This window comes from Dendropsophus ebraccatus, chromosome 7 (assembly GCF_027789765.1).
Source record: "Dendropsophus ebraccatus isolate aDenEbr1 chromosome 7, aDenEbr1.pat, whole genome shotgun sequence".
Classification (NCBI taxonomy): Eukaryota; Metazoa; Chordata; class Amphibia; order Anura; family Hylidae; genus Dendropsophus; species Dendropsophus ebraccatus.
The window spans coordinates 7,588,859-7,601,771 of NC_091460.1; positions in this window are offsets into that span (position 1 = coordinate 7,588,859).

A 12,913-nucleotide genomic window follows, 5' to 3' on the forward strand; every position below is an offset into this window, starting at 1 on the left:
TCTCTGCCTGTAACACCACACAGCACGCTGTATTCTCTACCTGTAACACCATACAGCATGCTGTATTCTCTACCTGTAACACCGCAAAGCAAACAATTCTCTACCGGTAACACCAAACAGCACGCTGTATTCTCTACCTGTAACATCACACAGCACTGTATTCTCTACCTGTAACACCACACAGCACTGTATTCTCTACCTGTAACACCACACAGCACTGTATTCTCTACCTGTAACACCACACAGCACTGTATTCTCTACCTGTAACACCACACAGCACTGTATTCTCTACCTGTAACACCACACAGCACTCTGTATTCTTTACCTGTAACATCACACAGCACACTGTATTCTCTATCTGTAACACCACACAGCACTGTGTTCTCTACCTGTAACACCACACAGCACGCTGTATTCTCTACCTGTAACACGACACAGAACTGTATTCTCTACCTGTAACACCACATAGCACGCTGTATTCTCTACCTGTAACACCACACAGCACTGTATTCTCTACCTGTAACACCACACAGCACACTGTATTCTCTACCTATAACACCACACAGCACTGTATTCTCTACCTGTAACACCACACAGCACTCTGTATTCTCTACCTGTAACACCACACAGCACGCTGTATTCTCTACCTGTAACACGACACAGAACTGTATTCTCTACCTGTAACACCACACAGCACGCTGTATTCTCTACCTGTAACACCACACAGCACTGTATTCTCTACCTGTAACACCACACAGCACGCTGTATTCTCTACCTGTAACACCACACAGCACGCTGTATTCTCTACCTGTAACACCACACAGCACGTTGTATTCTCTACCTGTAACACCACACAGCACGCCGCATTATCTACCTGTAACACCACACAGTATGCTGTATTCTCTACCTGTAACACCACACGGCACGTTGTATTCTCTACCTGTAACACCACACAGCACACCGCATTATCTACCTGTAACACCACACAGCACACTGTATTCTCTACCTTTAACACGTCAAAGCACAGTGTATTCTCTACCTGTAACACCACACATCACGCTGTATTCTCTACCTGTAACACCACACAGCACACAATTACCCCCTGTAACACCACACAGCGCTGTATTTTCTACCTGTAACACCACTCAGCACTGTATTTGTAGTGTACCCAACTGGTGCATACTAAGGTGTTACTAGTTACGCCACTTATATTGTGGTTGGTCGCTTCTGTTGTGCAGCTCAGCCAAAGATGTAATTGTTGTGATGCCAGTGCTAGTCCAGCACACAGGTATCCTGGTAATATCTGATTTGTTTTGTGCCTGGCTGTACTCCCCAAAATGGTCGGTAATCTGCTGGGTTTTAGTGAGTCCATTTGGCTCTTGTCACGATAGTTCTGAGTGGCAATTGACCCACCCGGACAATCGGTACCGCCAAATTAACCAAAATAACCCAAGGTGTACGGCTATTGTGTATAGGTGCTGGTGCATAGGAAAGGATAACTGAGTCCCAGTGATGAAAAAATAGAACAGTTTTACTGTACAGTCTTTTAATAATACAAAACACTTTTGTAGAAATAGATTTATCTCTTTACAGACTTTGATGCTTAAATTTAGTTGTGTTGAGGAGATGCTTGAAAACGTAGATAGTTGGGGCAGTGCTCAAAAGTTTGAAGTAGAGTGGAGTAGCGTAGAGGAAAAGAGTTTGTCAAGGGAGTCCCAACCCAATGTAGTACTGTGCTCTGCTGGAACTTTAAAAGAATAATTGAGAGTGAGATACTTGCACCCATGTTTAGACTATGGTCTGCCCAGACTGTCAGAATCATGGGTCTTGTGTAAGTTCCTTTAGCTATGGATTTGAAAAGACGTACCTCCTGTTTTGTGCATTGTTTTCTTCCTGTTTCGTACAGGGTTTTGAGAAAGAGAACAGTACCTCAGCAGTGTCTTTGGAGTTCCTGGCATGGGCTGGGGAGTCCCTGGATTCTACTCCCTGACTGTTGTTTAGCACTGCATTATAAAACTAGCTCCTTGCTCAGAAGAAATCTTTGTCTTTACCTGCATCTGAGCTTGGTTCCTGGCAGGGGTCCTGGCAGCAGCCAGGTCCTGGCTTAACTACAGCAGGAACTGTTGTCTTGTGTGTCCTCTCTTTGTGAGAATCTGGATAAGACTGAAGCTACACCTCCTCCCACCAAGCAACTTCCTACAGGGGATGTTTTATCTACACTGTGAGTGGAAAGGAATACGGCAATTGCTATCCGCCTCATTTTTATTTTTTACCTTGGTTGACCTTAATGCAGTCTAGAGCCATGCCTCACACAAATTAGATATAGATTTCTTACATTACACACCCACTGAATCACTATAAACAAGATAAGTCCTATTACACTATCATTAAACACTATAAGAAAAATTCCTACAGTAGCCAGTACCTGAGGATATCCATATAATCCAAGGATCTGTGCTGCAGGAATAGTGGTAGATGAGTGGCGATCTCCAATGATACCAGCCAGCTGGCCATGGCCCTTATAAGAGTAATTTGGTATAACCTTACCCGGTCTGGATAAAAGACGTAAAACACGTTGAACCATGAATGTTACATCTAAGCAAGTGTCAAAGACGTGATATCCCAGGGTAATGTTAGGCAAGATGTCAAGATTCTGATTAATATTATCAATAGCAAACACAAATATCAGAGTATGTATGAATCCCTGAAGATCTGGCCTATACATAAATGAATGAACGTATAGATGAGTGACTTGACGTCTGGTCTTCATACTTATCCAAAATAAGATTACATATTGCTGATGACTTTGTGTTAGCGTTATCTAACAATCCAGTGGAAATGACCTTATCCTGATTTTTATTATCTCTTATATTCATCACACACCCTACACACCACTGTGTACCAAATTCCTGTAGAAATATAACCAACCACAGGCTTTGTCACAAAATGAACTGGATGACATGGTTTTTATTAGGGATGAGTGAACTGAACCGTAATGAACCAGATTCGTAACGAACTTTGCAAAAAGTTCGGTTTGGCACCGAACCGAACTTTGAGAAAGTTTGTTATGAATCTGGTAAAAATAACAACTGTGACGCAAAATTGTATTTTTTTCACAGAATAGACCAGGATACAAGGGATTATTACTAGTGATGAGCGAGTACTAAAATGCTCGGGTGCTCGTTACTCGAGACAAATATCTCCCGATACTCGAGTGCTGGTTTCGAGTAACGGACCCCATTGAAGTCAATGGGAAACTCGAGCATTTTTGCATGGGACCCAAGTTCGGTAGAGGGAAGGTCGTGTGAAAACCTGTCAACCTCAGAAAATTATGGAAACACAACGGAAATGGACAGAAAACAGCAGGAGCAGCATGTATGCATGCCCCTGAGGCTTCCTAATTGCAGCATTATGCCAAATTCTGTGTAACAGCCTGGTTAAAATAGAGGTAGGCATATGGACCACCCAAAAACTCAGCCTCACACAGCATGGCAGTGAGAACACAGGGAACCATTAAAATAGAGGTAGCATATGATTGAACCACCCAAAAACTTAGCCTGACACAGCACGGCAGTGAGGACACAGAGAACCATTAAAAACAGAGCTAGAATATGAACCACCTCAAAATTTAGCCTGACACAGCTTGGCGGTGAGAACACATGTAACCATTCAAACACTGGTAGGATATGGACCCTCCAAAAACTTATCCTGAAACCACAGACCCAGACCAATATGGACAATACAATCATCCAATAAAAATAGCTGGATTATGGCTAGATTTGGACTCACACCCTCTGTCAGGATCCTGATATTTTATCATTTGACCACTAGAGGCTGCCATGTGTAGTTTAGAAGAAATTGTGCTGCAGTTCCATACCTTACCAATGGATGCTGCTGTTTTGCCCTTGTTCTTGCCCTTTTCCAAAATGGTCACTAAGGATGGTGTGGCAGCCATCTTGCTTCCTGTTTGGGCCTACTTCTGACCATGAGGCAATGCAAACATTGCTTGAGTATTGTGACTTGTTTCAGTCTCCTGCTCCAGAGAACTATCTTCTCCAGACTGTTCTACATTCAAGTTGTATTATCCTTATCTACATTCTAGTTGCACCCCTCCGGACATTCTCTTCAGTTTATACGTGTGCTTGGCTCACTCCATCTGGCCATTGGATTCCAGGTGCGTACACCAGTATCGTGACAGGATACTCAAGCCATTCCATGGAATCAGCTGGGGAAGTGAGTTTGGAGGTTTGTGTAACCAATATGAATTGTTTACTTACTAACATCTATGCAGAGATGCAAACTTTAAAGACAAAGTATTTGGCTTTTGAGAATCAGACATCTCATAATGTTCAGATTTTTGGACAAGCTACACAGGACTTACGAAGCATTGTGACTCAACATACAGAGCAGATCCGGGAACTTAGGGACCGAGCTGTGGTTCCATCACCTTCATCTACTCTGCCACTTCCGCCATTCAGGTTTGATGGGGACCGTGACAAGTACCAGGGATTTATTAACCAATGCAAGTTATGCACATGCTGCTCAGTTCCCTACTGATAAATCCAAGGTGCTCTGTATTATCATGCTACTGACACATAAGGCTGTGGCCTGGGCAAACCCCCTGATTGAAACCAACGATGCTTGTCTTGATGATCCGCTACAGCAGAAGCAACATTATTGGCCTTACGTCAGGGCAGGAGCTTTGTTGCTGAATATGCCACAGAATTCAGAAGGTGGGTCATAGATACTGAATGGAATAATGCTGCAAAACTGACTTTCTTTAAAAATGGACTGTCTAATGCACTTAAGGATGAGTTAGCACGTGCAGATGCCCCATTGAATTTTGATGATTTTGTACACCATTGTATCCGAATTGATACTCGTTTATCAGAACGCAGACAAGAAAAGTGGGGTTCTACCTGGATACGCAATAGCAACAGTTATCTATCAACTCCTGCTACCTCTAAAGAATTTGAGACAAAGAGTCATCATGAACCTGACACTGAACCTATGCAGATTGACAGTATACAGAAGCGGGAGATTGCTGATAGGAGATAACGTAGGCTTCGGGATAACCAGTGCTTTTATAGTGGTAAGCCTGACCATTTCCTCAGCAATTGTCCAGGCTGGTTGCGCAAGGCGATGTCCGTAATAACAGATCCTGATCTTTCTAAAGATGAGTTTCCTCAGAACCCGTGCCACTAGTGAATGCAGTCATGCGCCCCATCTCTTCTATAGCACCAAATATTAGAAAAGAAGACAAGAATTCACACTGCTTTTTGCACATGAAGTTTCGGATTGATTCTCAGTGGATTTCCACCTCTGCCATGGTGGATTCTGGAGCTAATGGGAACTTTATGGACATTTCTTTTGCAAAGAAACATGAAGTAAGATTTCAAGAGAGACTATCACCCATTCTTATGGAAACTGTTGATGGATCTCTACTAAGTTCAGGCCCGGTGGACCAAGAGACCATACCACTAGAAATAATTATGGAACCTAATAATCACGAGGTCTTATCTTTCTTACTTATGTCTTCTCCACATTTTCCTATTATCTTGGGACTTCCGTGGTTGCAAACTCAAAACCCCATAATTGACTGGGAATGCACACAAGTGTCCTTTCCACTGGAGAACTCCTCTGAGACTGTACCAAAACAACAGTGTGACAATGTGACAGAAGAACCTGAATTATCATCTAAACTACCATCTATATATGCTGAGTTTGCAGATGTATGTGACCAAAAGAATGCTGACAAACTGCCTCCACATCGACCATATGACTGTCCCATTGAACTACTTCCTGGCGCAATTATACCCTTTGGAAGCATGTACCCGATGGCTGAACCAGAACTGAAGGCACTTAAAGAATACATTGATGAGAGTTTAGCTAAAGGGTTCATCCGATCATCTACTTCCCCGGCAGGTGCACCTTTATTTTCTGTTAAAAAGAAGGATGGCAGCTTAAGACCTTATGTGGACTACAGAGAACTAAACAAAATTACCATAAGGAATCGTTACCCACTGCCATTGACTCCTGAGCTACTGGACAGAGTTTGTCATGCAAAGATTTTCACCAAACTGGATCTAAGGGGTGCCTATAACCTGGTGCATATTAAAGCAGGTGATGAATGGAAGACAGCATTTCGATCACATTATGGACATTTTGAATATTTAGTAATGCCGTTCGAACTCTGTAACGCCCCAGAAACATTTCAGCACTTTATCAATGACATCTTTAAAGACTTGCTAGATCAGTTCGTAGTCGTTTAACTGGATGACATAATGATATTTTCTAGTTCTGAAGAAGAGCAACAGAATCATGTGAGAGCCGTACTGGAGCACCTAAGAATACACCAACTCTACATTAAGTTAGAGAAATGTGAATTTTATCAATTCTTGGGTTATGTCATTTCTTCCCTAGGTCTGCACATGGACAATAGCAAGATTCAAGCAATTATTGACTGGCCAACTCCAAAGAATGTGAGGGAAGTTCAACGATATGTAGGATTTGCCAATTTCTACCGATGATTTATCAAGAATGTTTCAGAGATTATTGCACCCATTACTCAATAACGAAGAAAGGAATACGCTTTGTTTGGTCTCCTGAGGCACAGAATGCCTTTACCTGTCTAAAGACCAAGTTTACCACAGCTCCTATACTAATTCATCCTGACCCTGAACATGCTTTTATTGTTGAAGTGGATGCTTCTGACTGTGCAATAGGGGGTATTCTATCACAAAGAACTGGAGATAAGGACTTGTTGCATCCTTGTGCTTACTTCTCTCGTAGACTGACTTCTTCAGAGAGGAATTATGATGTGGGGAACAAAGAACTTCTAGCTATCATTGCTGCCTTCCAAGAATGGAGACATCATTTAGAAGGAGCAGCATAGAAAATAGTGGTTCTGACTGACCATCGTAATCTTGAATTCATCAGATCTGCCAAATGTTTGTCTCCTCGCCAAGTACGGTGAAGTTTGTTTCTTAATCGATTCAACTTTGTGATCTCTTACTGGCCTGGTTCATGAAATGGTAAAGCTGATGCCTTATCTAAACTGTTCTTTAATGATTCTTCCATGGCAACACAACCAACAGCCATCCTTTCTGAATCCAAATTCCTTGGGGTAATCCACAACAAGAACTTGCTGGAAGAGATAGGAGAAGCATATGAGACAGACCCAGTTCTTCCGAATCCAAAGATGATGTGGTACTTAGCTACCAAAATAGAGTGTGGACTTACAAGCACTGCATTTATGTTCCAGAATCTGCCAGATTGAAGGTGTTAAAACTAATTCATGATTCCAGATTAGCAGGTCACAAAGGAATTCAGAAGACACAAAAACTTTCTTTTGTCACGTTTCTTTTGGTGGCGAAAACGAGATGAAAAAAAATATGTTTCCTCCTGTAGCACATGTGCCAGATGCAAGACTCCCTGTGCCTCACCTATGGGACTGTTGCAGCCTCTGTGAATTCCATCTCGTCCTTGGGGATCTATCTCAATGGACTTTATTGTTGACCTTCCAGCCTCCAAAGGAAAGAATTCCATCTTAGTGGTTGTTGATCGGCTCACAAAAGCGGCACATTTCATCCCATGTGCTGGGCTCCCTAGTGCTAAAGAGACTGCTGATCTTGTCATTCAGAATGTATTTCGCCTTCATGGTACCTGATATGGTTGTTTCCGGCCGTGGAGTACAATTTACCTCAAGATTTTGGAGGAATTTTTGATTAGCGCTGGACATTGATGTTAATTTGTCATCTGCATTTTATCCCCAGTCTAATGGGCAAACCGAGCGTACAAACCAGACCCTGGAGCAATATCTTCGATGCTACATATGCCATTTACAGGATGACTGGGTTGATTTACTTCTTTTGGCAGAATTTTCTTATAATAATTCTCAGAATTCCTCCACCAAACAGACACCATTTTTTGCCAATTTGGGTTACCACCCAAGTATCCTTCCTAATTTTCCAAGAGAAACTTCAATCCCTGCAGTCTCTGACAACATACAATCATTTCGGCGGAATCTTTAAGTACTAAAGGACACATTAGGAATTGCCCAGGAAAGATACAAAGAAGCAGCTGATAAGTTTTGCAGACCATCTCCAAACTTCAAGGTGGGGGATGAAGTATGGCTCTCCACTGAGAATCTAAAACTTCATTTACCCACAGCTAAATTGGGTCAAAGATTCATTGGTCCATTCAAGATTATTAGACAAATAAGCTCAGTAGCCTTTCGTCTTAAGTTGCCCAGGACGATGAGAATCCATCCAGTGTTCCATGTATCTTTCCTGAAACCAGTTGTTGTTAATCCATTTCCAGGTCGCCATGTGCCTCCCCCTGATCCAATCGAAGTTGATGGACAGGAACATTATACCGTTGAGAGATCATGGACTCCAGGATTTTCAGAAATCGGTTGCAATACCTGATTAAATGGCAAGGATATGGGCCAGAAGAAAATTCATGGGAACATGTGGCCAATATCAATGCTCCTCGGCTGATTAAAGAATTTCACAAGACATACCCAGATAAACCAAGTCAAGCACCGTCCAGAGGCCGCTGTTAAGGGGGGAATAATGTCAGGATCCTGATATTTTATCATTTGACCACTAGAGGCCGCCATTTGTAGTTTAGAAGAAATTGTGCTGCAGTTCCATACCTTACCAATGGATGCTGCTGTTTTGCCCTTGTTCTTGCCCTTTTCCAAAATGGTCACTAAGGATGGTGTGGCAGCCATCTTGCTTCCTGTTTGGGCCTACTTCTGACCATGAGGCAATGCAAACATTGCTTGAGTATTGTGACTTGTTCCAGTCTCCTGCTCCAGAGAACTATCTTCTCCAGACTGTTCTACATTCAAGTTGTATTATCCTTATCTACATTCTAATTGCACCCCTCATTCATTCTCTTTTGTTTATCCGTGTGCTTGGCTCACTCCATCTGGCCATTGGATTCCAGGTGCGTACACCAGTATCATGACACCCTCATGCAGCTGTGTGTGAGAGGCATAACTTTGGAGGTAGGGACGAAGAATAACAATACAGTCTTCTTAAGAGGCCCAGAGCTAAAAAATGAAAGGACGGCAGAGAACACCCGCAAGTTGACGTCCACAGATTGTCTGGTACGAAAATGGACAACACAAGGATACTAAATTAGGATCCACCATTTTCACTGTCTGTTCCTTTGAACAGTGGCGTGTATCTTGGAGATACAATAGATGACCAGACATTCCTGCAAAATAGCACTTGAATTGAAGTCCATTTGATTTCAAAATTTAAATTGAAGATTAGATAAAAAAGACCATAAAGTGGCCATTACCGGCCTTTCAATGAGGCTACTGTAACCTCACAAAAATTAGGCCTGACACAGTAGAGTACCAAGGGGCAGCAACTGCCATGAGGTTCCAAAAAGGGAACACAGGGAACCATTCAAACACAGGTAGCATATGGACCACCCAAAAACTTAGCCTGACACCAGAGACCCAGACCAAGATGGACAATACAATCATCCAATCAAAATAGCAGGATTATGGCTAGATTTAGCCTCACACCCTCATGCAGTTGTGCGTGAGAGGCATCTCTTTGGAGTTAGGGATGAAGAATAACTATACAGTCTTCTTAAGAGGCCCCCGGAAATTGATTTAAATGAATGAATACACTTTCAATCCTTTAAAGAGTCTATAAGAGAGGACAAGAGCGGTAGCCTGTCTATTAAAAAGACCTGGTCAGTCCTGCCTTTAAAAAGGCTTCAACAACATCCAAGGAAGGATAGAAGCTACTGATGAAAGGCCTGGTCAATCCTGCCTTCAAAAAGGCTACTACAACATCCAAGGAAGGATAGAAGCTACTGGTGAAAGGCCTGGTCAATCCTGCCTTCAAAAAGCCTAAAACATCCAAGGAAGGTAGAAGGTGCTGTTTAGCAGTTTGAGCACTGCCTGTTGGCGCTTTGTCACGGCAGTGCTGCTGCGCCTAAAACTAAAATAGCCGGATTATGGTTAGATTTAGCCTCACACCCTCATGCAGTTGTGAGTGAGAGGCATATCTTTGGAGGTAGGGACCAAAAATAACAATACAGTCTTCTTAAGAGGCCCCAGGATTTGATTTGAGAAGACAAGTGCGGTAGTCTGTCTATTAAAAAGACTTGATCAAAACTGCCTTCAAAAAGGCTATAACAACATTTAAGGAAGGATAGAAGCTACTGGTGAAAGGCCTGGTCAATCCTGCCTTAAAAACGGCTAAAACATCCAAGGAAGGTAGAAGGTTCTGTTCATCAGTTTTAGCACCGCCTGCTGCCGCTTACCTACGGCAGTGCTGCTCCTGCGCCTAAAACTAAAATAGCCGGATTATGGCTAGATTTAGCCTCACACCCTCATGCAGTTGTGCGTGAGAGGCTTCTCTTTGGAGGTAGGGACGAAGAATAACAATACAGTCTTCTTAAGAGGCCCCAAGCTAAAAAATGAAAGGACGGCAGAGAACACCCGCAAGTTGATATCCACAAATTGTTTGGTACGAAATGGACAACACAAGGATGCTAAATTAGGGACGAAGAATAATAATACAGTCTTCTTAAGAGGCCCAGAGCTAAAAAATGAAAGGACGGCAGAGAACACCCGCAAGTTGATATCCACAAATTGTTTGGTACGAAATGGACAACACAAGGATGCTAAATTAGGGACGAAGAATAATAATACAGTCTTCTTAAGAGGCCCAGAGCTAAAAAATGAAAGGACGGCAGAGAACACCTGCAAGTTGATTTTCTTCACATGCATAGCCCATATAGCCAGGTTCTGCAGGAGTACCTTGTCCTGGCTACAGACTATCTCTTAAAGAACATTTTTTTTATGTTCGATGGCGATTTTTATCTGCAGATGCAGGGAGCTTCTATGGGGGCTAAATTCTCCCCATCCCTAGCAGGCATTTATATGTCGGTATAGGAATCGCGATACATTTTTTCACCGCAAAATCCTTTTTTCCAAGAGATAGCTGGCTGGGCAGGTACATAGATGATCTGCTGATCGTCTGGCGTGGGTCAGAAAACAGATTTTCAGAATTTCTACGGTATGTTAATTCAAATGACATGAATTTGAGCTTCACTTCCACCTTTGGCGGAGATAAGATTTCCTTTCTGGATATTAATATCCAGATAGGGAATAACAGATTTGACATCTCCCCCCATTGGAAAGGAAAATGCAGGAAACTCACTGCTACTAGCCACATCCTGCCACCCCCCCCCCCATGTGGTGAACAACATCCCATATGGGGAATGGCACCGTTTACGGCGTAACTGCTCAGATGACACTGGTTTTTCTGCGGAATCAGAGAAGCTACAAAAACGTTTGTTGTCTAGAGGTTACACAGTTAAACAGTGTGAACAGGCACATAACAGAGCAGCCTCTTTAAACAGAAATAATCTGATAGATAACTCTGCTGTTAGTCACAGAAAGCACAAACAAGCATCTGCCTCCATACCCACATTTGTTACCACCTTTAGTCACCAATTTAATGACATCAGAAAAATTATTACCAAACATTTACCAGTTCTCAGGCAGGATCCCTTGTTAGACAAGATAGTCAGTGGGGGAGTACGAGTGGTATCCAGACGGGGCCCCACCCTTGGCTCTAAACTATCACCAAGTCTATTTTCCAGTAAGCAGCATGAAGAAGGAAGTGCCTGGATACGACACAAGGGTTGTTACAAGTGTGGTCATGGCAGATGCATTACATGTGGCTATCTAAAAACTGGGGCCAATTTTCAGCCTTTTGTAATTATCAAGGAATACAGTATACGCTCATACATTAACTGTAACACTGTATCACATGTGGTGTATCTGGCAGCCTGCGATGTGTGTCGGGTTCAGTACGTGGGCTGCACTACACGGCCTCTCAAAGAACGCATTCGGCACCATATCTCAGATGTATCTAGCCTGACAGCGCATGTATCCATGCTAACAAGGCATTTTCGTACTGTCCATTCAGGGTCCACAGAGTCATTACGTGTTACGGGCATTGAAAAAGTCACCCGTCCAATAAGAGGGGGAGAATACAAACGGAAACTCCTGAATAGAGAAAGTTACTGGATTTTCGTTCTAGCCACCAGAGTCCTTAATGGACTGAATCAGCGACATGATCTCATCCTCACTGAATATTTATATAGTTGATGGATGCATTATATGCTGAATGTGGTGTTTTTTTTTTGTTTTTTTGTTTGTTTGTTTTTGGTCAGTAGGTGATTACATTCATTGCATCTATTATAATCATGTTACCAATATTTGTAAATTTGCATGTTTGCATGTTACATTTATTATAATCATGTTACCAGTATTTGTAAATCTGCATGTTTTGGCTTTTTGAAGACAAATTTGTTGGTTGCTGTTCACATGCGTCCTTTATGCTCTGTTTGTGTCAGCAACTCCAAAACATGCAGAATTTTTTTCTTTTTTGTATAGCACATGGATTATTTCTCCACATTTTAATTGTATCCTGGGGGAGGGGTGTCTACTCACTTGATCCCACCTGGACAGATTTTTAAATGGGGTTTGTCATTGTGAATGTGTATCAAGTTTAAGGGCATGTAGCCCGAAACATGTCGATCCTTTGGACTAGGAGTATCTGTTTCATCTTCAAATAAAAGTTTGCTTTTATGGGACTGGATATCTGGAGCCGGACAATCTTCTTTCTTCGAAGAAACTTTGTGCCCTATGTCCCCTGTAATCACTTACACCTTGGCTAATTTTTTTTTCACTATTTTTGCACTTTGATTTTTTTTTCCACTTTTTTTCATTGTAATAGCAACTTTTATTAAACTATACTATACCCTATCAGACTCCCACTATTGTAGCAGAAATTATTCAGCTACTATAGCAAGGTTCGTTTTAGGTTTGGTTCGGACGAATCCGAACTTCACAAAAGTTCACCGG